The following is a 27,018-nucleotide window of genomic DNA, read 5'->3' as shown; positions in this document are numbered from 1 at the left end:
TTCCAATGGCTTCTTACTCTCTTGAACATGTCTAGGAAATGGTTTCCTTGCCTGTTTTCCAAATTGACAGGCTTCACATACCTTATGCATTTTTGCAACCTTGAATTTAGGCAATCCTGCAACAATATTTTGGGCTTGCATTGATTTAAGTCGTTGTACATTAACATGACCAATGCATTTATGCCAAATATCAATATCTGCAACTACAACGGTCCCATGTGCAAACATTGTTGCACTCAATTCAGGCATGTCTGCATCCAACGTAAACATTCTGTCCTTCTTCTTTCCTTTTGCTATCAAGCGACCTTTATTTTTCATATCCTCAACAAAGCATCCATGAGAATTAAATCTGACCTGCAAGCCCTGCTCAACCATTTGACCAACAGAAACCAAGTTCTTGGTGATATTCGGGACATGAAATACATCCGACAGGTATTTCTTTTTCCCATCCTGCATAGACAAAGGAATTTTTTCAATCTGCACAATAGGATTTGCAGTATCATCACTAGTCTCCACAAATCCTGGTTTTTCCATTTTCCTTGCATCCTGCATCCATTCTACATGACCTGTCATGTGGTTTGATGCACCTGAGTCAACATACCAGACATCATTGCTTTCTTCTGCACTTGTCACAGAATTGGTCATGTGCTGCACCATAAACAAATGCTCATTTTTGTCATTACCCTGTCTACTAGAAGATGCATAATTCCCTTGTTGCAATTTTCCATTCATGATGTCATTTTGCTTTTTATAGCAGTCTTTAGCCATATGACCCATTTTACCACAGTAATAGCATTCAACATTGCTGTTTGCATTTTGGCCTCTTTGCCATCCACCACGACCTCTTTGGCTTCCCCTGCCTCTAGAGTTACCACGTCCTCCTCCATAGGACTGGTTTTCTTGAGTTTGCTGCATATTCTGATTTCTATCACGGCCTCCAGATCCACCTCCTCTACCTCTACCTCTACCTCTTCCAGCATTTGAGTAGAAGACAACTTCTTTTGAAGTTCCTCCTGAAGAAGATGCACCACCATTTCTCTGCTCCTCAGAAATTAGAAGAGCAATCAACTCCTCAAAATCAGGAAATCTTTCACAGACGGAAATCGATGTTCGGAACTGTGCATAATCCTTTCCTAGACCATTCAAGGTCACAGAAACTAAATCATCATCTTCCACTGGCGACCCAATGGAAGCAAGTGCATCTGTAATCTTCTTCACCTTCATGTGGTAGTCATTAATGCTCATACTTTCTCTTTACACATTGTGCAACTCTTGCTTGAGCTACATTTTCCTGGCTTGCGTATTTGTGCTATACATTTTTGACAAAGTATCCCATGCCTCCTTTGGCGTACTTGCATCTTGAATATGCACAATCATAGAGTCTGAAATGTTGATAGACAGCCAGTACATAACTTTCCTGGCTCTCTCATGCCATCCTTTAAATGCCTACATTTGCTATTGATTGGGAACATCAGGAAGAAGTGGTTCTTCTTCATTTCTTGCAACGAATTTCCAATATCCTTTTCACATAAGGAAATTCGTCATTCTAAACTTCCATGCTTGGAAGTTGTTCTTGTCAAGCTTTTCAGTGACAATCTGTGAAAGAGAATCAGACGCCATTATAGAACATTGCAAAAAATTATGTCACTGCAAAAAACACAGCTTCAGCCTCACAAGGGCAAATCTGCAAAACTGACGAAAGTGGTATTTGACCACACAGTCACTTCCTAGTGACGATTTTGCATCAATAGGCAACAAGGATGATTCTGTAACTCCCAATGTCTCTGCGCACAGGCATACGAAGCAATTTCTACAATAACTTTTCACCGACCTATAGAATAGTGGTCGCATAGCAAAAAACAGGGCCTTTTCCTGAGTGCATGTGGAAAACTTTCGCCTCCAAAACAGGCACCAAAATGGCCTCGAATCAAAAAACAAGGCAACCAAGGGCTAAAGCCCTATCCCACAGCATATACTGCCCTCTTGCTACACCGCGAAGGATCTCTCAATCTGAGACAATGCACTCTTATACTTTTCGGCTGTGCTACCTGCAGAGACTTGCTCCCAAACTCAAAAAATGAAAGCAACACTAGTCCTCTTACCAGAACACCACGAACTTGTTTGCTTTCTTGAGCTCCTTACCACGAACCAGGCTCTGATACCATGTCAAGATTGTGGGAGAGAAGAAAGGAGTCTCACTTGTAGCTTTCTCACTTACACAATGGGAGAATACACACAAAGGTGGAGGCTGAAAACAGTTTTCCTCTTCTTAGTTGTGTAAGCCAAAAAAAAAAAGAACTCTAGTACAAAGAAATAGAAGAACCCTATATATGGGTCTCAAACCAAACTCAACTAACTAAGGTGGCATACTAACTAAGCCACGAACTAGAGTAGATAAGAATAGCTGTCATCTAGCTATTATTCATGGGTGGCGTACCAACCGCATCTGCAGAGCTAACAAGTCAGTGACATAAATGCACAACAGTCACCCTGGCATATCATGAGTGGAGCTTGATATCTCAACATGTGCATCCAATCTTGCTCATCTTCGAGGTAGGAAATGTACTTTGTCAAGGGTCCGTATGAATTCCTGGCTTTGGGTGTCTCCTTTCAAGAGAGAGGAGATGGCATCTAAGTCGATCGGTGTGGTCTTCCAGGTATCCATCTCAACTCTTACTACCTTCAATCTGTTACCTGGGAATATGAGGCCCTTACCCCAATCTTTGATTATCCATGTGTTCCCTCATCCATGGTCTGCCTAGCAAGATATCGTAATCTACTCCCTTCATAATGATGAAGTTCACCAGAAGATGGACACATGCTATCTTCAAGGGCCAATCCTTCAATACTCTAAATGGCTTAACTTTCATGCTATTAGTCAACGTGACATTAAACCTTGCAGTCTCCTCCAATGAGTTACCCTAAACCTATAGAATTGCATTGCTAAGTACACTGACTCTTGCTCCCATGTCTAGGATCTCCTTTCTCATGACATCTCCTAATGCTATCACTGGTAGGATCACATGCATCTTCATGCCTTCCCAAAAAGCATTCACATGCAAGGACTTATGCAATGAGTTCAATGTGAGGCTTGTATCTGTGTGGTTGCATCATTCACATGGAAGTCGGCTACTCTTGGCTCGCTAGATCCCTCTACCCATTGCTTCAATTCTTGCCATAATGAAGGGCTTTACCTAAGCAGATCACCCAACGGTAATGTTATAAGAGTTGATAGCAATGTGGTAAGTAGGCCATTAACTACTTGCCTTTCATCTTACCCTACACCCTTTTGCCACTGGTCTTAAGTAGCTTGCCTACCGATGGTGTCTAAGCCTTGTATTCATGGTTCTGCATGAGGTGCAAATGCATCTCTTGAGTTTATGTATGTCGGTGAGACCTACGTGCTTACACCAGAGAACTTGTTGATCTCATCTTCTAGGATGGGCTCGCCATCTTTTAGATGCTTTGGGCTTCTCTCACCCACTCCTTAAGTCTTGTCAACTATTTCCCATTGGTACTTTGGATGAGGATATTCCCCAACCTTGGTACTCCCCTTCTCCATGGTTTTAGGTGTTGAAGTCTCAGCCTCTGCATCCGCCACTTACTTCCTCTCATTATTAGTGTGGTCGCAATATCCATTTTTAGTGTCACATTGGCATCAGTCCTCTTTTTCTTCCTTCAGTGATTCTTCTTTCCTATCGAGGTTGCATCTAGGTTGCTAGGTCTTGGCAATGAAATACCAGCCTGCTTTATTTGTGCCATAGTCTTGACGTTTAATGAGATGGGCATGGCCTCACCATCAAGTGTTTTGACTCCAAGCATCCCGAAGGGCACAGAAGGTACAATGGTTGAGAGCTAGTAGATGGTTTTCGCCTAAGAAATTTGGCATATAAGTCAATGATTCCACACTTGAGACATCTCAAATTTGCATTTTCTCAGTTAGCTTATTCTTGTTTGGGGCAACGAGATGAGATATGCCTTGGGTGGCCACAAGTCTAGCATGGGTCTTGGATTTGCCCTCCTAGGCCTCTACCCATTCCTTAACCTAATGCCATCACCAGCACTGGTCTAAAGTCCATTAAGATATGGGATTGCCCTCGTTGTCATACAAGGAATAAGGGTTTACATATGTCTCATCCTCATTCAGCTCCTCCACATAATGTATTGGAGTGTCACTCGGTGGATGGGTTAGAAGGGTCCAAGTGTCTAGGTATACATGTAGGGTTGATGTCCATTCTGGGGATAGTCAACTTGGTATCATTAGGCACTAGGAAAGCTAATAGAGCCTTCAAAATTGTGGTGGTTTATCCGTCAAATAGTATGGTTGGTTGTAAAGCTTTGGATATTGTAATTACATTGGCAATCAAAAATGTATAGCATCATGACCGAACCTACCACAGTTGGCACAAGGTCTGGATCTAGGATTCGTGCACTCAATCAGAAGGTGTTTCCCTCCACAATGGGGACACATTGCACATAAGGTCACACAATTTTTCTAATCATTTTCTTGGAGCTTTCCCGGCTCTAGCTTTACATCTACCAATTCTTGGCTTGGGTCAACACTCTTCACTTTCTCTTGGTTACTCTAACTAAATCTCTCCCTAGCAATAGTAGCTCTCTATAAGGCTTTAGAGGCTGCACTATCTCAGCTTGTGGCTCTCGAGCTCCTCTCCTTGAGCAAGTCATCTATGTATAACTTCTTCAAAGACCCTAGCTAGCATGTTCCTTTGCAAATTTGAGTTCCCTACCAAGGCCTTGTAGAGCTCTTCACTCCTAATTCTGCTTATGAATATGGTGGAGATTACAGGCTCACCAGGTCGCTTTGTGTGGCTGGGATTCTCTTAAAGACACTCTACACGTGGGTGACGTAATCTCTAATGTCCTCCTTGTCCTTCTGAAGACAATCGAACAAACTATGAGGTTATCCAAGTACCCTGCCTCAAAAAATCTCTTGATCAAGAGGCTCTTGAGAGTATTGAAGTTGTTGAGTTCAATGTCTTCTACATTGGACTGCCACATCCATCCTTTATCTCTGAGACGAAGAATGAAAGCTTACGCATGTTGAGCAGGGTCTATTAGGTTGTTTGCCTTGCACACCTGCTTGAATAGCTCTACAAAGCTATATGGATCATTGTTGAGCTGGTACTTGTTGAGTTGCTTGGCAACTACGGGTATCTTTGGTTGTCTCCTTGAATTTGGTTACCTTCTTTCTTGTCAACATCCTTATCGTCCTTTTGATTGTCCTTTTGCTCTCACTTACATTTGTAACAATCCTTCTTAATACGATCTATTTAATGACAATGGAAGCATTCAATGCCATTCTTGGACTTCGATTTGTTGCATGAGTACTCATAGTCTTGGTTATTGTCTTCATACTACTTTTAACCTCTTTTTCCTTGAGTTTCCAATGCCTAATCATTTCTCCCTTGATCATGGATTTCTTACATGTCTGTTTAGCCAACAAACTATCTACCACATCATTAAACTTCAACTCACTAACCTACGCATATGCTAGTTGCAAAAAAGAGATAACTCAAGATTGGATTATTGATTCTAGCACATCTTTTCATGTGAATCCTCATAAGGAGTGGTTATGTTTATATGCTGGCAATGGGTATGGTTCATCTTTGTAATGACTATATATGTGGTATAGTTGGTGCAAGTGATGTGCAATTTGCTTTTTGGAATAGATCTACCTTTAGTGCTAAGGATTGTTCAAAATCTAATGAGGAGAGGGCCAAAATAGGTCAGTTTCCATATTCATCTTGTGTGGGCAATCTCATATACGCTATCATTGCTACTCACTTGGATATCGCATTTGCAGCTAGGGAAGTGAAGTGCTAGTAATCCTAGCAAGAAGCATTTAGAAGCAATACAATGTAACTTGAGTTACTTGAGTGCTACAAGAGATATGTACATATGCTTTTAGAGAATTAGTAGTAGGTATCTGGATTGCCTTGTATGGTGATGCAATGACTTGGGCCTCAATGAAATCATACAATTGTTGCATAATGATAGACAAATGCCATCATGTTGGCAAAAAATCATGTGTTTCATGCTAAAACCAAGCATATACAAGTGAGGTTTCATTTCATTCATCAAGTGCTTGTGAGGGTAAGTGAGTTAAGCTTATCAAATTGACATCTCTCCTTCCCCTAGTCATGAGAATAAAAATATCACTCTCTATCATCTCTTTAATCAATACCTCCATTCCTCCCCATTTAATCTAAAATATCAATGATATCATTGGCATTTATAGACCTATGGGGTAGAGAGAGAGAGAGAGAGAGAGAATAGAAGAGAAACAAATGGAGGCTACATTGGGATGAATGCAAAGGAATGAAGACACCTTGAGATGTAACTCGTATGTGAAGCTTTGACTTCTTATCCCTTTCTTCTCTTTTGTCCCTCCCATTTTATCCCTATGAAATGTTGTAATTATGGGAGCATGTGGACGATGTGACTCAATCAAAGATATATCAACACCCTTCACAAATTCCAAGTTTTTTTCTTGTGTTATTCATTTAAATGATCACTTAAAAACCTATTACTATTAAGAATGGATAGTATAAAGGGGCTAGTTAGTATGAAGACATTGGGATCGATTATTGTCACTAAGGATTTTAAGATCTATGTTAATATGCTATATCGACAAATGAGTGTGATGGTTCAACTAGATTGTAAAAAGGTAAAAATGAAGAATGGGTATGAAGTTATTTAAGATAGGAATTATGAAATGATATCCAATTATGTAACGATATTATAATAAATATTAAAAGAAAAAAAGGGAAAACCAATGGTTGACATCGACATCATCAACCATGGACATCATCAACAACATCAATCAATTTGCACAGCATCAATCATCTCACAAGCCAAAGCAAATCGCAAAGCTGACATAGGCACAAAGCACAAGAAGCTCCATGATATCACTTGATTGTCGATGATTGTCAAGAGGAAATCTCAAATGTGATCCCATAAGGGCCGATGGAAATGGAGATAGTTGAAGGCTATTTAAGGCTTACAGCCTTTATCTTGCGAGATTATTATTATACTCATTGCCAAATTGTGGTATCATGCCAAGGAGAGAGAGAAGAGAGAGAGAGAGAAGAAGAAGAAGAAGAAAAAGAAGAGAAGGGAGAGAAGATAGTGGAAGAGAGAGAGAGAGAGAGAGAGAGAAGAAGAAAAAAAAAGAAAAAGAAGAGAAGGGAGAGAAGATAGTGGGAGAGAGAGGGAGAGAGAGAGAGAGAGAAAGTTAAGAAGAAGAAAGGGTGAGATAGAGAGATAAGGGAAACAAGGGAGGAGATAGCAAGATAGAGAAATGGGTAGTTAGGGATTTGTATGTAGATCAAGGATCTCAAGAACCATACACTAGTTCACACTCATCATCTCTGTGGAGATCCCCTGCCCCATATGAATTATTTCACCATTCTCTTCACCCTGTTTGTATACCCCAAAAAGCAACTTGTCTACCTCTACCATCCCTCTCCATTTCATGTCATCATCACCTTGCTCTTAGCATATTCCCTATTTGCAAAATATGTCTCAAATCCTTTCAAAGATACTGCCATAATCTTATTACAAAACCCACCCCTCTAAATCCAATTTCTCACTCTCTTAAACCTTGCTTACACTTCCTTCATACTGATCTCCCTACTTCTATGAATCTCGATCCTGAAATTCAAGTCTAACAGAGATCAGAGAAGGAGGAATCAAGGAAGTACTGACAAAGATTACCAAGCAGAGAAGTTCAAGGAGTGGATGTGAGAGATTGAATGCACGTTAGTTGGCCTTAAAAAGTGTGATCCTATAGGGTGGAAATTATTTGTTTGTATGTAATCGATGTTTCACTCCTCTATTAATGTGTGTGTACCCTATTAGGACTATAGCATCATGACTCAATTACAACATGTATTCCAACATCATCTTCTTTACCATTTTTAGCATTGTCCTCTTCAACTTTTCCATCATCATTATGTCAAAATCAACATTAACAGATGTACCAACAGTCTCACCACCACTTGCAATATCTAAGGTATGACCAACATCGTCATAATCATCAACAACAATAGTATTGCTATCATCATCTCCTAATTCATCTGTAAAAACTGGAATACACATACTCTCTCTCTCTCTCTCTCTCTCTCTCTCTCTCTCTCTCTCTCTCTCTCTCTCTCTCTCTCTCTCTCTCTCTCTCTCTCTCTCTCTCTCTCTCTCTCTCTCTCTCTCTCTCTCTCTCTCTCTCTCTCTCTCTCTCTCTCTCTCTCTCTCTCTCTCTCTCTCTCCAAACCCCAATTGTTGCTACCTCATTTCATACTCAAGAGAGTAACAGAAGAAGGAGGAGCCACTATCAAAGAAGGAAGTTCCAATATCAAGAAAGAAGGAAGCCACCAAGTAAGAGAGGAGGAACCACCCTTAACATACTAGGGGAGAATGAGGAGCTATAGAAACACATATCAAAGCTAGGTATGCCACATTGAATCCTTGCATGTGGATTTATTGGAAGTGAGAAAATTCTTTGAATCTAAGGATTCATGGATGCCCTAGTTTGTGTAGTTAGAGAGGCCATTTCCCCTCTTTGGCTCCCCTAAAACCTACCCTATTCACAAGGGAGAGTCATGCATAGTGAGAGAGAAGGAGATGGGACCTTGACTATGCTTGGTGGTTTATGTTATTATTTTGATCACGGGATCCTACACATACAACCTGTAACAAATAACTGACACTTTGAAGTTGGCAAGTGTATTAGACAATTTGCAATTAAACAATAAGGTCTACAAGCATGAATAGAAGCCATGACCAACCAAAAAGGCCACAAAAGGGGCAAGATAGCTAGGATATGGAGAAACCCTAACTCTAAATTTCTTTAAAAAAGGGATGAGAACAAATGAAAAAGGCTATTTATGTGTGTGCAAACTTTATGTACTTGTTCTTTTGCTTCCCATTTTGTGAGACTGTGTGTGTGTGGTGCGCAAATCGGATGTTGTATGTGTACGTAGCGAGTGCCAAAAGGTCCCCAAGAACAAATAACTCTACTTTAAGATCAAAAATCAAGAGAATAGATTTGCACGACATGAAGCAAAAGACCAATTGGGTGCAATCTTCCCCCATGCCTTGTGTGAGTGCTCCACAAAGCATGTATTTATTAATTTATTCATCTCAAATCTCAAAAAATAGCCCAATTTTACAATTAGCATGCTTTAGCTTTTCTGTTTGCTTTTGTCCAAATAAAGAATAAAGTGGTTGGGCGGCCCAAAAGTCGGACAGTGCTCAAATATAATGTCCAATAATGAATATTTAAACCGTGTGACCATGCGCATACAAAATAATAGATATATGTCAAGTGCTTCAATAAATAAGTGCGCCTTAATAAATATTAACGCCACGCCTTTAATTATAAGACACGTGTCCAACAAAAATGATAATTACTTCTTGAATACATGCTATCGCCCAATGCTTCCCAACGCCACCACTGCCTGCTCTACATATCAACTGAAGCATTCACAATTGTTAGAAAATAATAAAATTAAACTAACAAAAGTGAATACCTAGCAGTCTTCAACTACAAAATAAATAAATAGGTTGGAACTCTATCCTAACCTTAATTTAATACGAGTGTGCACTCTAAACTCATAAACATCCATTAATTTAAATATGTATTTTGTGGAATCACCCACTTGCACATTAAATTAGTGTGATGCCCGAAAGGATAGGCGTCCTCGTCAACTTTTTGCACAAGGAATCCACCTTGTGTACGATCCCCAACAAATAAATATAGTTTTATGAAATCCACCGCAAAAACCTCATGAAATCCACCGTGGTCTCACAGAATCCACCATGGAATATGCCTCCTGGTATCATACCCCTGGGGTGGGATAGCAATTGTCCTCAATCACTATTAGCTCAATGTGGAGCGAGCAGTGAGGGGTAAGCACTTAGGTCACGAGCATGCATCCATTGGGCCTCTTCAACAAGATGATTTTTAAACTTTACCAAATATCTAGAATATCTACGGCCAATTCTAGTGGTCATATAATTAGTGTCTAAAATAGTTTCGGGTTCAAGGATTTCAGTTTCTTCTTCTAACAAAGGAGGGTTTTCATAGACAGGGTGGACAGGTAATTGGCCTTTAAAAGGTCATAACAAACTAATATGAAAAGTATTGTGGATTTTTCAGTGTTGTAGTAATTCTAATTTAAATGCATTGTCATTGATTTTGTGAATGATTTTGAAAGGTCCATAAAATCTAGGAGCTAACTTTACTACATGGTGTTTCTCAACACTTTGTAATAATGTGTAACCAAACATAATCATCAACTGTGAAATTCATAGCTTTTCTTTTCTTGTTAGCTTGTTTTGTATATGATTGCTGGGCTTTCGCAATCATGTCTTTGACTTCAACAAAAATAGGAGCATGCATATTGGCAATATCATCAACAGCTTTAATTTTTTTTTTTCAATGAGGTAATAGGTGTAGGCAATCTATATCCATAAATGATTTCAAAATGTGTTTTTCGTGTATCTGTATGTGGGGTGTTATTGTATGCAAACTGAAGTAGATGCAAGTGTGTATCCCATGTTTGTGGTTTTGAAATTGTGTATGCACGCAAAAGATCCAAAATTGTACTATTTATAGCTTTTGTTTTCCCATTTGTTTTAGGATTAAATGCAGATGAAAAATCAATCTTTGTACCTAAATTAGCAAACAAAGTAGTCCAAAAATTATTGCAGAATCTAGAATCACGATCAGAAATAATAACTTTTGGCAAACCGTGGTTAATGAAAAGAGTTTTCAAAAAAATTTGAGCAACTTGAGATGCAGTTAACATTTTCTTGCATGAAATGAAATATGCTTGTTTGCTAAACCAATCTATAATAGTCCAAATCATATCATGATTAGCTTGAGTGTTAGGCAAACCAATATTAAAATATATTTCCATGGTCGTTCTGGAATTGGTAAAGGCATTAACAAACCATATTGCTTACCATAGTGTCGCTTAATTCTTTGACAAATTAAACATTCAGATACAAAATTAGAAATATCAGATTCCATCTGTGGCCAGTAAAAATCTTCAACCAATGTATGTAAAGTGGAAATAATACCTCTATGGCCTTGATATGGGGGACAATGAATTTCGTGCAATACAAATTATCTAAATGGAACAATTACACATAACCTTTTCTCATAAAATATAAAGCCATCAACATAAGACAATGAATCAAGTGGAATCCAATTATTTGCAATTAATTTATTCCAATCAGCTTGAAAACTGGGGTCTTGATCATAGGTATCTTTCATAGGAATTAGGGAATCAAAAGATATCACAGAGATATTATGAATAGTTGGTCTTCTTCTCAAGGTATCTACAACAACATTTTCTTTTCCGAGTTGATATTGGATAAGTGGATGAAAACTTTGAATAAAAGTAGCCCATTTAATATGACGGTCAGAGATTTGTGGCTGACTAAGAATATGTTTGATACTTTGTTGGTCAGTTTTGATCATGACTTCAGATCCCATTAAATAGTGTTTCCATTGTCGTAAAGCTTGTACTACAGCTAGCAATTCCTTATCATAGGTAGAATACTTAAGTTCAGAGGGTTTAAGTTTGCAACTAGAGTAAGCTATGGGATGTGAATCTTGCATAAGGACAGCTCCTATTCCAGATCCACTAGCGTTAGTGACCACTACGAAGAATGGTCTATTAAAGTCAGGGAGTTACAATACAGGAGCATGTGTTAAGGCATGTTTCAGTGAATCAAAAGACTTTTGCTAATTTTCAGACCAATGACACACAATACCTTTCTTTAATAATTTTGTCAAAGGTAATGCAAGCAATGAAAATTTTCTCACAAATTTTCTATAAACGCTAGCAAGACTTAAGAAAGAACGTAGTTCATGCACATTTTTAGGTATCGACCAATTCAAAATTGCTTCTATCTTTTTAGGATCACTTTTAATACCTTCAGATGAAACAATATGTCCTAAGTATTCAATGTGGGTTTGGAAAATTTTACTCTTTTCAAGATTAGCATATAATTGATTCTCTTTCAATAATTTGAAAACCAAGGATAAATGTTCATAATGCTTGTTCTCATTTTTACTGAAAACCAATATGTCATCAAAGAAAACAATGACACAATGCTGATGCTTCAAAAATATGTGATTCATCATACGACTGAATGTGGCTGGTGCATTAGTTAAACCAAAAGGCATAACAAGGAATTCATAAAGTCCAAATTGAGTCCTAAATGCAGTTTTGAAAATATCATATGTGTCCATCTATACTCGATGGTATCCAGATTTAAGATCTATTTTGCTAAATATTGCAGCCCCTTGTAGTTTATCTATGAGGTCATCTACCCTAGGGATCGAATATCTATTCTTGACAATGATCTTATTTAGGGCACGATAATCAATGCACATTCTATAGATGTTATTTTTCTTCTTGACTAACAAGACAAGTGTACCAAAAGGAGAACTATTGGGCCTAATCAGTCCTCGGGTTAGCAATTCTTCAACTTGGTTTTGAATTTCTTTCCATTCAATTTGATTATATCGATAAGGTGCTTTACATGGTGGTTGAGAACCTAGAATTTAGTCTATTTTATGATCTTTAGGACGTGTAGGTGGTAAGCTAGGTGGTAAATCGGTAACAAAACAAATTGTGAAAGAAATTGTGCGTGCCTAGGATGCATCGGATTTTCCTTAACTTCAATTTCATTCACCCATATTAAGTAGGATTTGCTATCTTTTATTAATGCATGTTTAGCCTATGTATGACTAAGCAATGGAAAATTATCAAGGGTGTGCATACCATGCAATGTGATTTATTTTCCATTAAAATGAATCTTCATTGAATGCGTGGAATAATCTACATCGGAATTATATTGATGACGCCAAGGCATTCTTAAGATAATGTCACTAGATTGTAAATGCACAACTAAGAAATTTATGCGCTCGACATAATCACCAATTTTAATTTCTAAGTCATGCACTTCTTGTGTTCCATTGTATCTAGTGCCTAAGAATGCAGCCTTGATGCGATAATGAGTCGAAACAGTATGTAAATTCAATTCTTTGACCAATTTTGCAGAAACAAAATCATGTGTGCTCCCATCATCATGTAAAATAATCTTTTCTCTACCGTGCACAAGACATTTCATCGTTAATAAAGAATGGGGATTTGGCATACCTAGTAAAGTATCTGAAATAGTACCGATATCATCATCGTCTTTTGTGAAATATGGTGTTTTGTCATGGTCTTCATCTTCAGTCACTCCCAAGTAGTTGATGTGAACAGTTGGCTTTTTGAATCGCTCCATCGTTGGTTCCTGTAAATCAGCTTCAGCCATAAAATCTTCCATATTTTAATCGGTCATCCTGCAAAATTTCAAATGACCTCACACACTCGAAATCTTGTTAGCGGGATGAGCATAGCTCAAAGTCGAGTTTACAAGGCTTGCTCTTTTTTTTTTTAATTACTTTTAGCGATCTTTCTTCTTTGCGGATATGAAAGTTGCTGAAATCCTTCTTCGACAAATACTTTGCAAGTGAAGACTGTGTATAGCAATCTACTTGCTGAAAATTATCTATGTCACAGTACGGGTGTGAACAGAGGCTTGCAAGGAGGTTGAAACGAGTTCGGGATTGACCAGTGTGAACGGTGATTATCAGAAGATTTAAGCTTGGATTTTTGAAACTTTAGTAATAGCTTAAACCTTAAGCTTTAGCTTTTTTAAAAGAAGGCTTTAACCAATGATTTAAACTACGCCGGGACCAAAGGATGCTGACGTCAACGTTGCCGCCAGGGAGTGCATACTACCGCCGTCGACGTCGAATTCTTGGAAGGCTTAAGCTTTACTTAAGCTTTTTAAACTTAATCAACTTCAACTTTATAAAGCCTCTTCTCTGTTCTCAGTTTTGATCAAAAGACTTACAAAAGTTCTTCCCAGGTGGTCCTACGCCAACAGAGACTGGTCCTTCGCGATCCAACTGCGCAGTAGGGGGTTCTTCACTGCCAAGAACACGCTGGTATTGACAGTTTGTCGTGAAACTAATTGTAGAGCCCGTTTGTTCCAAGAGCTTCGCCTTCACGCGAGATGGTAAGCGATTGGAAGCTCTTGATCTCAGCTTCCTCTGATACCACTGATGTGCAAATCGGATGTTGTATATGTATGTAGCGAGCGTTGGAAGGTCCCCAAGAACAAAGAACTCTACTTTAAGCTCAAAAATCAAGAGAATAGATTTGCACGACATGAGGCAAAAAGACCGATTGGGTACAATCTCCCTCCATGCCTTGTGTGAGCGCTCCACAAAGCATATATTTATTAATTTATTTATCTCAAAGCTCCAAAAATAGCCCGATTTTACAATTAGCATGCTTTAGCTTTTGTGTTTGCTTTTGTCGAAATAAAGAATAAAGTGGTTGGGCGGCCCAAGATTTGGGCAGTGCCCAAATACAATGTCCAATAATGAATATTTAAACCATGCGCCATGTGCATACAAAATAATAGATATATGTCAAGCGCTTCAATAAATAAGCGCACCTAAATAAATATTAGCGCCACGCCTTTAATTATAAGACGCACACCCAACAAAAATGATAATTACTTCTTGAATACACGCTATTGCCCAGTGCTTCCCAATGCCACCACCACCTACTCTACACATCAACTATAGCATTCACAATTGTTAGAAAATAATAAAATTAAACCAACAAAAGTGAATACCTAGCAGTCTTCAGCTACAACCTTAATTTAATACAAGTGCACACTCTAAACTCATAAACATCCATTAATTTAAATATGTATTTTGCAGAATCACCTGCTATGGAATCGCCCACTTGCACATTAAATTAACATGACGCCCGAAAAGGACAGGCGTCCCCGTCAACTTTTCGCACAAGGAATCCACCTTGTGTATGAACCCCGGCAAATAAATATAGTTTTACGGAGTCCACCGCAAAAACCTCACAAAATCCACCGTGGTCTCATGGAATCCACCTTGGAATAAGCCTCTTGGCATTAGTGTGAGGGAAGAGTGAAAGATTGAGATTGAAAGAGTAGAGTAAGAGTGAGTGACTTAGTGAGCTAAGATCTTCCATTTCCTCTCTAAGCTCTCTCTTGTCATATCCATGCTTTCTCTCATGCATGTGGAGGTGGTAGAGGGTTGAGAACCAAAGGGAACTCATTTGGATTATGGAGTTTTGCCACATTCTTCTATCATGATTAATGGAATGCCTAGCAAACTCATTACAAGCAAACCATCATATTCATAGATTTTGTGAGTGGCTAGAGCTAGCCTAAGTGCTTCGAAGGTCAAACCTTCCACAATAATAGCAATGTTCCCATTAGTCCCAATGTTGAGCTCATGCAATGCAACAAATGTAGTTAAAAGGATTGATTTCAAGTTTAGCTACATTTATAAATATTGGAATTTAGCACAAACACATACAAATACTAAAATCTATGTAGTTAAAGGGTTGGTTTTGGGTTTAGCTTCATTCATAGTTTTGAAATTGCATAAAGTGTATGAATCATGTCAATTTAGGAAGAACTAGGCAAGATAACCTTTTTCACATTAGAAAATGGTAAGCAATAGTATACTTAATATTGTTCATGCAAATTTTTGGGGTCCTATGCAAAATGTATCACGGAATAGAAGTAAGTACTTTGTTACATTTATTGATGATTAGTCTAGAAGGTTGTGGATGTATTTTATGAAACAAAAGAGTTGAGCACTTCAAAAATTTTAAGATTATTTTTTAGACAAAAATAGATTTGAAATTCAAGTGTTTGAGATCAAATGAGGAGGAGAATGTATCTCTAATGAGTTTTATCACTTTTTTAGGGTCAATGGTATCAAAAGGATATTTATTTTCACATATATACCATAGAAAAGCACATTTCCAAAGTTAAAAAATTCATATTGTAGAAATTCCCACAGGTATAGTTCATTATATGATCCCTAAATAATGCTTTACAACTAGCAAGCCTAATGTATTGCATTTGCAAGTATCTGGGTGTGTTGCATACATTCTTGTACCTAATGAGTTGAGAAAGAAACTTGATTCAAAGGTTGAAAAAGGCATGTTCAGTGGATACTCCACTAAGAAAAAAGATTATTGCTATTATCTTGTGAGTTTAGAGTGAGAAGGGGATGTCTTTTTTATGAGATGAGAAGTTGGTATGTATCTAGTGGTGGTGATGCATTGGACAAGGATGATGATCATGATAATCATATGAGAATACCAAAGTAAAAACGCACTTTTAGTGGACCAAAGGCATCATTTGTTGGTAGAAAATATTTCAATTCTTTGTTTGGGAGACTAAGGAGCAATTACACCATTTAAATAGCCCCACACTTCAAACACTGGGATTATAGTTGTTGAGGGTGTTTTGAAGCAAAACTTTAAAATGAAAAATATTGATGAGATAAGGTACTTTCTTGATAGTTAGGTGATTAGGTGTCCTAATGGTATTTGGTTGTCCCAAAAATAGTATGTTGTCCAAGTATATTAGGACAATATGTAAGTCTCTTTCAGTGCCATTGAAGCATAATGTAAAGCTAAGTGCAAAATTGAAGGTAAGATGGAAGACCCTACTATGCTTAGATAAACAGTAAGCAGTTAGATTTACATGACTATCACAAGGCTACACTTGAGTTATGTTGTTGGGCTTGTGAGTTAGTCTATGAAGGTACCTAGAAAGACTCGTTTTTAGATACAACATATATTGACATATGCAAAGTTTGTCTAAAAAGATAGGGGGAGAGAGAGGGAACTTGAGCTCTTGCAAAACACACAACATACAAAGAAAGCACTCAAGATAGAAAGTTAAAACCCATATTCTTTCTTTTTTTTCTTTTTTTACTTCATAACAATAGTCTACAAGTTATAAAGAAAACCAAAATATATTTAACGTACAAGTGGTCCCATTAGTGTAAATTTGGACTCAAGTTTGAGTCATGTAAGACATTTCACCTCATCCTAGAGAGAGAGAGAGAGAGAGAGAGAGAGAGAGAGAGAGAGAGAGTTTAAAAAATTAGAAATGACATAATTTTTTTAAGTTTCTTTTCATTTCTCCAAAATATAAAAATTTAGCCCATAATTTTTAAGTTTTTAGTTAGCCCTATTAATAGTCTAGATATCAATACTTAGAATAGATTTTCCAATGCTCAAAATTTGTTGGCTTGTATCTAGATTAGTTACAATTAATGGTAAACTCACTTTTTATCAAAAGTTAAGCAAAAACTTGTTTAAATGCTTAAGTTAGGCTTGCTATATTAACTACACTTTGAAACGTTGTCAGAGCATTTGGTGTCAAAAGTCTACCACGGGGGTAAGAGATAGTAGGGTAAAGGGAGATTCAAGGAGAGCAATTGATGAAAGAGAAGGGGCTCAAAGAAATAGAATATGTAGGAGAATACTCATAGAGGTGAAGCCTATCAATTTATTTTTGCATCCTTAAAAGATAAATCCCTTATAGACCAAAAACGTGCATCAAACTGTAGCTTCTTCTCTACTATGCCCAAACCACCAATCTGATGCTTCCATTTTCTGTGAAAGGGGGGTAAAATACCTAGACACATGGTCAGAATTCTCCCAGATCACTCCTTCTCCTAGAGTGCTATTTGTTGCCTGTAAATTGTGATCACGTGTTGCGCGATTTTTCCGATCCTTCTTTTTGCATAATATCCCCCAAAAATGGCTAAAAGCCACTTGCTTTTTTTTTTTTTACATGTCATCCTATTCTAGAAGTTGTCTACAGCTTTTGGATATTTACAAGAAATAATATCAAAAATACCAAAAATAGGCTAAACTTGTCCAAAAATCTAGTATTTTTGAACCATCCACACTTCGGACATTGACACAATGACTAATATGGCATTGACTCTCTAGATCAATAAGAAAGCTGAATGGCAATGCACTCTAGAGTTTTTCACACTGTGTCCGCGTAGTGACACGACAACGTTTTATGTTTTCTCATTTTTGGAAGCAACTTCACAAACATCACAAATAGGAATGGCTGAGGCCTAATCAATATCACAAATAGGAATGGATGAGGTTAAATCAACATCATAAACATAGATGGCAATACCCAATTCATTATCATCAAAGAGGTATATGAGAGAGGTATATCACCTTGATATTGAACTTAATCATGAGCATGAGCTTATAAGTAAGAAAAACAAACCATATCTTGTGTCTTCCATATATAAAGAAATGCGTAGGCCACAAGGAAATAAGGATATCAATCTATGGACTAATTGAAAATTATATCCAAAAGATCCTTTACAATAGCTCTACACCTCCATTCGAGGATTAAAGTCCCTAGTTAGCTTTGTTGGAGATGATCATAAGGGCCTTTTAGGATATTATGAAACATTTGGATGCAGTTACTAATGTGTATAAGTTAGAAAGAGATTTGTTAAAGAGGGAGAATGCATCTTTGAGGCTAACATTAGAGCAATGCAAGCACAAACTATCACAAAACAAGGAGACTATTTTAGATCTAAGAAAATAGAGAAATCAATTAATACTCAAACAAATAATATTAGGGGCTCATAAAGATGTAGAAAACATTGAAATATTCAAGATAAAGTTACAAAGTGATGGCATTAACAAGAGGATATACGTAATGAAGTAAGTAAGTTCTTTGTTACTTCCTTCTTCATCTCAAAGTGTTTTCTGAAGTGTTTTATGGTAACTAAACATTTTGATTTTGAATTTAGAGATATATTACAATCCAATGAAGAAAGGGATTCAAGCATGGAGGCATCGACTACATACATAAAAATGTTTCTCAATAAGGAAGTTATCAAAGCAATCTTGAAGGATCAAAAGTATCAAAAGCTTACAAAACAACAAATTGAGGCCTTCTTGAAAGGGAACCAACTTAACCCAAGAAATATGTAGAACTTGTTGGATGATATATGTATAGCAACTGATATACAATTATTTACAAATCTCTTTAACCAAAAATGAAGGCATCTAGGTTGCACATATTCATAATATTTCCAAATCCATCATTACTCAAAAGAATATGAAAACAAGTGAATAAACAAGTTTTACAAGTCCTAAGAGCTCCATTTCATATTGGAAATTAGTATTATCAAAGAGCAACAAGGGAGGTGATGGTCTCTTTATAACAAGTACACTAATATATTTTACAACTTGGAGGCCTTACAATCATATTATGTTTAATTATTTGAAGTCACTCTAGATGAATGTGATAGTACACCAATATTTTTACTCGAGGTTGATGAGTGTTAAATTGTTAAGGATTGAAAGCTAGAATAGGTCATAATCACCCTAATGAATAGGGCACTTGATCAATAATTTCAAAGAAAAATCCAATATGTCTTAGTGTCTAATCTAAGAACAATATATTTTCTCTAGGATTCCTTGAGGTGAGCAATATATTTATATTGGAAATTTACTTATACTATTAAATTATTTGTGTTAAATTATGAGTGTTACATGCTTATACTACATGTGCATTTCAAGGTTATGTCTGAGAAACCTTACCTTGAATTTTCCATAAGTCAAATATATGCCAAATGCATGTATTATGTTTCAAAGAGAGCTAATTCAAAGAGTCCATGTATATATTAGATGTGTAGTGCAAAGGAACTTGATAAGAAAAATTGGAAAAATGGACCCAATAGGCACCTAAAATGTCTAAATTTTAGACCAATTTTAGACATTCCATGATCAAAAGTCCATATCTACACAATGCATGGTCTATACAGAATCTAATTGATAAATTCATTTTTCTATAGACATGTTTTATCTAGACAATATGACTTGGGTCTACACAAGTCAAGGCAATTGCAACACTTGAGAAGGCATTGTCAAACATTGGTTTATATAGTAAAAAGTGAAGATTAAAATGGATGAAAGAAGGTCACAGAGTGATCGAGAGATTCCAAAGAAAATTTCCATTAGAGGTATGAAAACACAAAGATTTTAATCTACACTAACCTAAAATAATAATCCTTATTGAAATATAGTTCACTTAAAATATTCAATACAATAGGTGAAAGTGCATTCATAATGTAATTATAGTCCATGTAGACAATGGTGAAGCATGATCACACAAGAATAGTATTTGGAAGTCTTTAGATATAATCTTTAAGTTTTGTGATATGCAAGCATTGAATACTTGTGAATATCAAGCCTTTAAAACATCATTAAACACATTCAAAAAGTCAATGGTTAGCAAATCAACATATTACCCACTACACGATACATTATCTTCAAAAAGATTGATAAATTTGAATCATTTAATAGTAAGTGCAATCATAATCCATCCATTTTTTGCCTTGGCAGCACATTATATATCATTATACCCCTTTGTTTGCTAAGGAATTTGGAATTCTATCAATGTAGTCAACTCAAGAAATGGAAAAAACCCGTTATCAAACTTGTATTGATTGTTTCAACCATACAAGGTATGGTAGAGGAGCAAAGAAAGATAACAATTTAGAGGAATTACCCCAATGGACCTACCAAAAACTTGTCCATAGGGCTAATATGAAAGAAGTACTAAGAACATTTAAAGAGACAAAGAAGAAATGAATGTCGGTAAAACTCTAATGTAGCAACCAAATGTACTATGTAGCAACAAACGAGAAATATTTAAGAAAAGACAACTAGAATGCTCATCAAGTTTTTTAAAGATCCTTATATAATAAAATACATGACATTATTTTTAGAAATTTTATTCTTTAGTGACAATACAATGGCCAAATGTCACTCCTCTAATCGTGGCCTCTTTGGAGATGACCAACTTTATCGTGTAATTGTTTTACTGATTGTTTCTCTAATTACTCTAAGGAATGTTGATCAATTATTGGAATTAATATGGAACCAAATAGATGCCTTTTTTCATATTCTATAAGTAAATTTGGATTCTTGATCCCACACATTAAGCCAAAAGATGCACATGCTCAATGGTATCTACCATGTTGTGCATGGAAGCCTAGGCCTTCATCAAAAATTAATGGATTTTCTTGCTTCTCCAGCAACATTATCTTCTATGCATTCCATCTAATGGGATACCCTCCAAGATATCTTGATAGGAAATTCAATATAGAAAGAGGGAACTTTGCATTGTCCCTTGAGAACTTATGATAAAAATCTATTAAACTTTGAAAAGGTGAGGTTTTTGATATAATGTTCTAATGCAAAATCCTTGTCTTTAAACCTCCCTTTCATTTATCAGAGCTACACATCAAAGGAACCCATCCTCATATACAAGCTTTAAAATAGAAATATATTTAATTGAATTATGGTAAAATTCTTATGAAATCAATATGCTATCCAAATGAACATATCTTAAAACAAAACTTTTGATTTTCATCTAAAATCGAACATCCTCAATCCATATCAATCAAGAGAACATATTACATTTCGCTAATAGGGAAGGTGGCGAAAGGTGGCGAGCAAGGTTGTAGAAACTTCACCCTTGTCCACCTCAACTAGTTGCCCATCCACAAACCCCACCTCTCAATTCTCCCTTCTCAAAGTGTCAACATCCAATTGAGCACTTTTTTCCCTCTCACTAGCCACATCTAATGGCTAGGAGACCTTTGGCACCTCATCAATGTGTACTTCAATAGCTTCTTGTATATCTTTTGCATCCTGGGCATACTCTTTCCCTTGATCCCCCAACAACACATACAAAAAGCAAACCATCCCATGAAGATAATCCATGATGCACACCATTAATTATGTTCAACGCAATGGAATTCCACCTTCTCCATGCTTTGTGGAACCCTCAACAATTCCCAATTGAACTTCTTTCATAGGGACTTGTCAACAAAGACATCATTGACATGGGCATATTTGATACCTTCTATATGAATCTCTCCAATAGATCTCTAGTCCAAGAAAGAGGCATGTTGGTCCTAAAGGTAGCTTCATGAAGGCCTCACCCACTCCTCCATAGAGGCAATGACAAACTAAACACCTAGGATACCTATGGTTGTTAATGTCCTTATCTCACTTGAGAAAGGAAATCTTGAAGCATATCATTAGAAGTGCATTTACTCCTCTTAGGCTATTGATCCTCCTCCATATCCTATACCTTAGTGGAATCCATCTGTAAACACATAATTCTATCAATCTCTACAATGGCTTGGCCCCTCAAACTCTATGGAGGGAAGGGGGAAGGGTGTGGGAGAGCTGTGAAAAGCGCGGATCTAGAGCATGGCAGGCGCTATGGAGGATGGAAGATGAAGACAAGAATCATGTTGACATAGACAAGGAGAGACCAACTGTTACACAAGTGAATTAGGTTCTAAGATGGAAGCTTGGACTCATAAAGACAATCTTGTATAATGGACTAACAATGACAAAGACACTAAGTGAAAGTACAAAGCATCATGATATTGTATTCATTCCATATGAAAAAGTGGTAGTCAAGTACAATGCTTTATAGTTGTTGGATAGGTAGTAGTTTCCCTTTCTGTGCCTATGGGATTCAGTCTGCCTGCATGTCCTAAGCCCAGAACTACCTCATACAAAGAGGCCATAGTGGGTGTGATTGCAAATATCTCAACAAGAGCCAATACAATATGAGGGAGGACCCTCGAGAATTTTGAAGGGTCCTCTCTCACATTATGTGAATCTAGGACCATCACAACATGAGGGAGGATCCTCAAGAAACCCCCATAATGTGAGGGGAGGGTGTGAACCAATACAATGCAAGAGTAGAGCTCCAATAGTCTTCTCCCCCCCCTCCATGTTATGCGGATCTAGAAAAAGATATTCAATCCAAACCAAACTCATCCAAGCAACTCACAAAAGAATCACATTCCACAAAAACATGCAATAAATAATCAATTTAGCTCCAAATAAACAACTAATAATCCAATGATTTCAGCACTCAACACATCCCCATAGTTAGCTAGGGAGCATCTTGGTGACTTTGAAAAGAGGTAGATAAAAAACTTGTTAAGCTAGTCATCCTTTTATCTTGACTTCATTAGCACCAAAGAAAAATTCATCAAAGCATGGCCCCAACTATATCTTCAAAATAACTTGGGTCTAATAATGAAATGAAATGGAAAAAAAAAAACCTTGTCCATTAACTAGTAGATCATTAAAATATCACACTATGAACTTGTGAAGGACATAAGAGGTTCGTACTAATGTATATGTCCATCTTCAATAGAATAGATAGATCTTCTCTTCAACTTGAACCTCCAAAACCAATTCAATCCTCTAAAATATCCATAGGTCTAAAGTGGATAACACATAGACACATGTAATAGAGAATACATCCACACAAAAATAGGAAAACACACATACATCTACAAGAGATGTGCAATAATCTAAATGGTGAAACCCCCAAAAAGGAAAAGTAAATTGAATTGTCATGAGAACTAAGATACATCAGCATGCTTGTCGAGATGGAAACGCTTCTTGTTAAACTACATGCTTAACTTCAATCCATCTATAGCTTTGTTTTCTCATCAATAAAAGATAGGGGGACATTTTGGAAGAATTGCAAAATAGCACATCCTCTCTGGCAAAATGATAAAGCAGGTAGAAAATACATGTGCAAAGTAATAAAGTATATCCATCTACAAGAGATGCAGCCTTGTTAGGATCAATAATCAGTTATGGAATTGACATGTTAGTATTGATATGCAATAGTCAGTGCATAAAATCTAAATGCCAACATAAATGAGAATGAGCCACTAACTATACAATGATGCCCCTTGATTATATTTGTGCCTGAATTTGAACAGGTCATTGGGATATCCCAAGAACCAAAATTGATAGGCCAATTAAAAACTAGACTTGTCAATGAATGCTATTATGTCCATTACCATTGATGAAGGATATTATTGTTGCAGCCATGTGTGCCAAGAACCATCTACAAAGGGAGATTAATATACTCTTCTGGATGAGAAGGGGAATAGGGGAGGAACAATGGAGAGGAAGGAAGGATAAATCATATAACAATATGTTAAAGAGAAAAGGATGTGGGAAAAAAAGGGAAAGATAATAGAAAGGGTTGAAGGGATTCTACAGGAAAAGGTAGAAGGAATAGGTGGTTCAACTAGAGGGGGACCTAGAAGGATAGGAGAAAATGTGGGATCAGTAATAAACGGACATGTAGTAAATATAGGAATTTGGGAGCAATATATGGGTAAAATATAAAAGAGGGTAGAATTACAACGGGAAGTAAGCAAGTTGATATATAGAGGAAGGTGATGAGCCCTCTATTGATAAGTAACATCTAGAGAGTATTCATCATAGAGAGAGAGAGAGAGAGAGAGAGAGAATTGTTCAAAGGAAAATAAAACTTTAAAAGTAGACTTGCCACTAGTAATTCATGATTGGGTCCTTGTGGAGAGAGAGAGAGAGATAGAGAAAGACCTGAGAGAGATTGGTGTAAATGTATTTTTGATATTAGACTTCATGATTAGGGCCATGTGGAGAAAGAGAGTGTATGTGTTTGTGTGAGGGAGTGAGTGAATGAGTGAGAGTGATTCACATTTTGGAATATTGTGCTTTTTAAAAAATGAATCTCTATAGTGCAACCTCAATTTAGGGTGTTGAGAGAGAGACCTAAGAGAATCATTTTTAAAAAACATAATTTCTCAAAAGGTTAAGCGCTCTCTCTCTCTCTCTCTCTCTCTCTCTCTCTCTCTCTCTCTCTCTCTCTCTCTCTCTCTCTCTCTCTCCCTCTCCCTCTCCCTCTCCCTCTCCCTCTCCCTCTCCCTCTCCCTCTCCCTCTCCCTCTCCCTCTCCCTCTCTCTCTCTCTCTCTCTCTCTCTCTCTCTCTCTCTCTCTCTCTCTCTCTCTCTCTCTCTCTCTCTGTGCCTCTCTCTCTCTGTGCCTCTCTCTCCCTCTCCCTCTCCCTCTCCCTCTCTCTCTCTCTCTCTCTCTCTCTCTCTCTCTCTCTCTCTCTCTCTCTCTCTCTCTCTCTCTCTCTCTCTCTCTCTCTCTCTCTCTCTCTCTCTCTCTCTCTCTCTCTCTCTCTCTCTCTCTCTCTCTCTCTCTCTCTCTCTCTCTCTCTCGCTCCCCCTCTCGCTCCCCCTCTCCCTCTCCCTCTCCCTCTCCCTCTCCCTCTCCCTCTCCCTCTCCCTCTCCCTCTCCCTCTCTCTCTCTCTCTCTCTCTCTCTCTCTCTCTCTCTCTCTCTCTCTCTCTCTCTCTCTCTCTCTCTCTCTCTCTCTCTGCCTCTCTCTCTCTGTGCCTCTCTCTCCCTCTCCCCCTCCCCCTCTCCCTCTCCCTCTCCCTCTCCCTCTCCCTCTCCCTCTCCCTCTCCCTCTCCCTCTCCCTCTCCCTCTCCCTCTCCCTCTCCCTCTCTCTCTCTCTCTCTCTCTCTCTCTCTCTCTCTCTCTCTCTCTCTCTCTCTCTCTCTCTCTCTCTCTCTCTCTCTCTCTCTCTCTCTCTCTCTCTCTCTCTCTCTCTCTCTCTCTCTCTCTCTCTCTCTCTCTCTCTCTCTCTCTCTCTCTCTCTCTCTCTCTCTCTCTCTCTCTCTCTCTCTCTCTCTCTCTCTCTCTCTCTCTCCCCACATAGATGCAACTACTTTGCCTGAACATTCACTACATTCAATCACTAAAAAAGGGCCCAAGGTGCAACCTCCTTGGGCCTTTTTTTTTCTCTAAATGATATTTATCTATGAGATCGCATATCAAATTTAACAATGATTCCCTTTCCTTATGCTTACAATTATTTGATTTTCTTAATATGAAGCTCCTACCTCAATCAAGCAGGCATTTCAAGGTGGACATACAAGGGTGTTTTCTGGTGGGTCGAGAAGGGCATTTTGAGCAAGGATGAGAAGGGCGTGGAAGATCTATGCCAAGGAAAAAATGTAGCAAGTCATGAAATTTGAGATGTTGATATCTGCCAAATGTATAGGACATAATGAGATTAGGCATGTTGAGCTTATAACAATGGGCTTTAGGAGGCCACAGACTAACATGGCCTCCCCCAAGTCTGCTTTCCATGGTTTATTGAAAGCTATCTTGATCATCAATCTTAAATACTTTTTGGAAACATCAATCTTGATCTCATCTCTATACTTCTTCATCATTGCATCTTAGTCTATCTTAGTCTAATCAGATGTCATGGTATACCCTAATGCTCTTCGAGGTATGAGTCACAACTCTGAAAGTTTGCTTTGTGAAATATATGATCCATTGCATGCACTATCATAAAAGACAAACACTTGCTTCTCCTCTAGTTCAAGTTTCTGGACACTTGCTTCTCCTCTAATTCAAGTTTTCACATTACCTCAAACAATTGAAGATTATGACTCATTGAAGGTATCTTGCTTCCCGAGGCTAAATTAATGATTTGGGACTCATTGATCAATTAAGCTTCATCTGTCTACTCCAAGTACTAAAGAGGTATGTGAAATGAATCCTAATCTCTCATTTTAATCTATTTTTTGAGCTAAATCCAATTTTTGGAGAAATTTAAGGGTTGAATGTTACCTTGTACTTAGATTTTTCATTGAGTGCATGTTGTTCACTAAAATCAATAGCTTGAGTGCCTTTACTACTACATGAGGAATGAAATTAACCATAAGAAATTAGATCATTTGGTTTATGCTTACCCTAATGTCCCTTTTTTTTGTGTTTGCTGAATTGATTCAAATGAATTATTGAGCCATTGTAAAAGGGTAAGTTAGCATCCAGTGAGTCACTAGACTGCCAAAGTAAGCCCCTTCCCCACCCAAACTATTATTCATTCCTTACACTTCATGAAAAGGACCAATGTTTACTTTCCTAAATGCATCTCATGTTGGTTGATAAAAAATGACTGCCATGTATACTCCGACTAAGGAAAAAGGCTAATGTTAGGTTAGGGGTAACCCAAAAGATAGGGGACCCTCCCTTACTACTTAAGACCCTGAAGGGGTGCACCACCCAAACCCAAGGGAAACTTCACCCACCTCTCGATACGTGTGTAAAAAAATCGAGTTTTGATCCAAAACCTGATACTTATATACATGTATAGGTACACTCTATGATTACTCCATTC

This window comes from Lygodium microphyllum, chromosome 9 (assembly GCF_053477565.2).
Source record: "Lygodium microphyllum isolate KBCC chromosome 9, Lygodium_microphyllum_v1.1.10, whole genome shotgun sequence".
In the NCBI taxonomy this organism is placed as follows: Eukaryota; Viridiplantae; Streptophyta; class Polypodiopsida; order Schizaeales; family Lygodiaceae; genus Lygodium; species Lygodium microphyllum.
The sequence above is the reverse complement of the archived record's forward strand: the minus strand, read 5'-3'. Positions refer to the sequence as shown.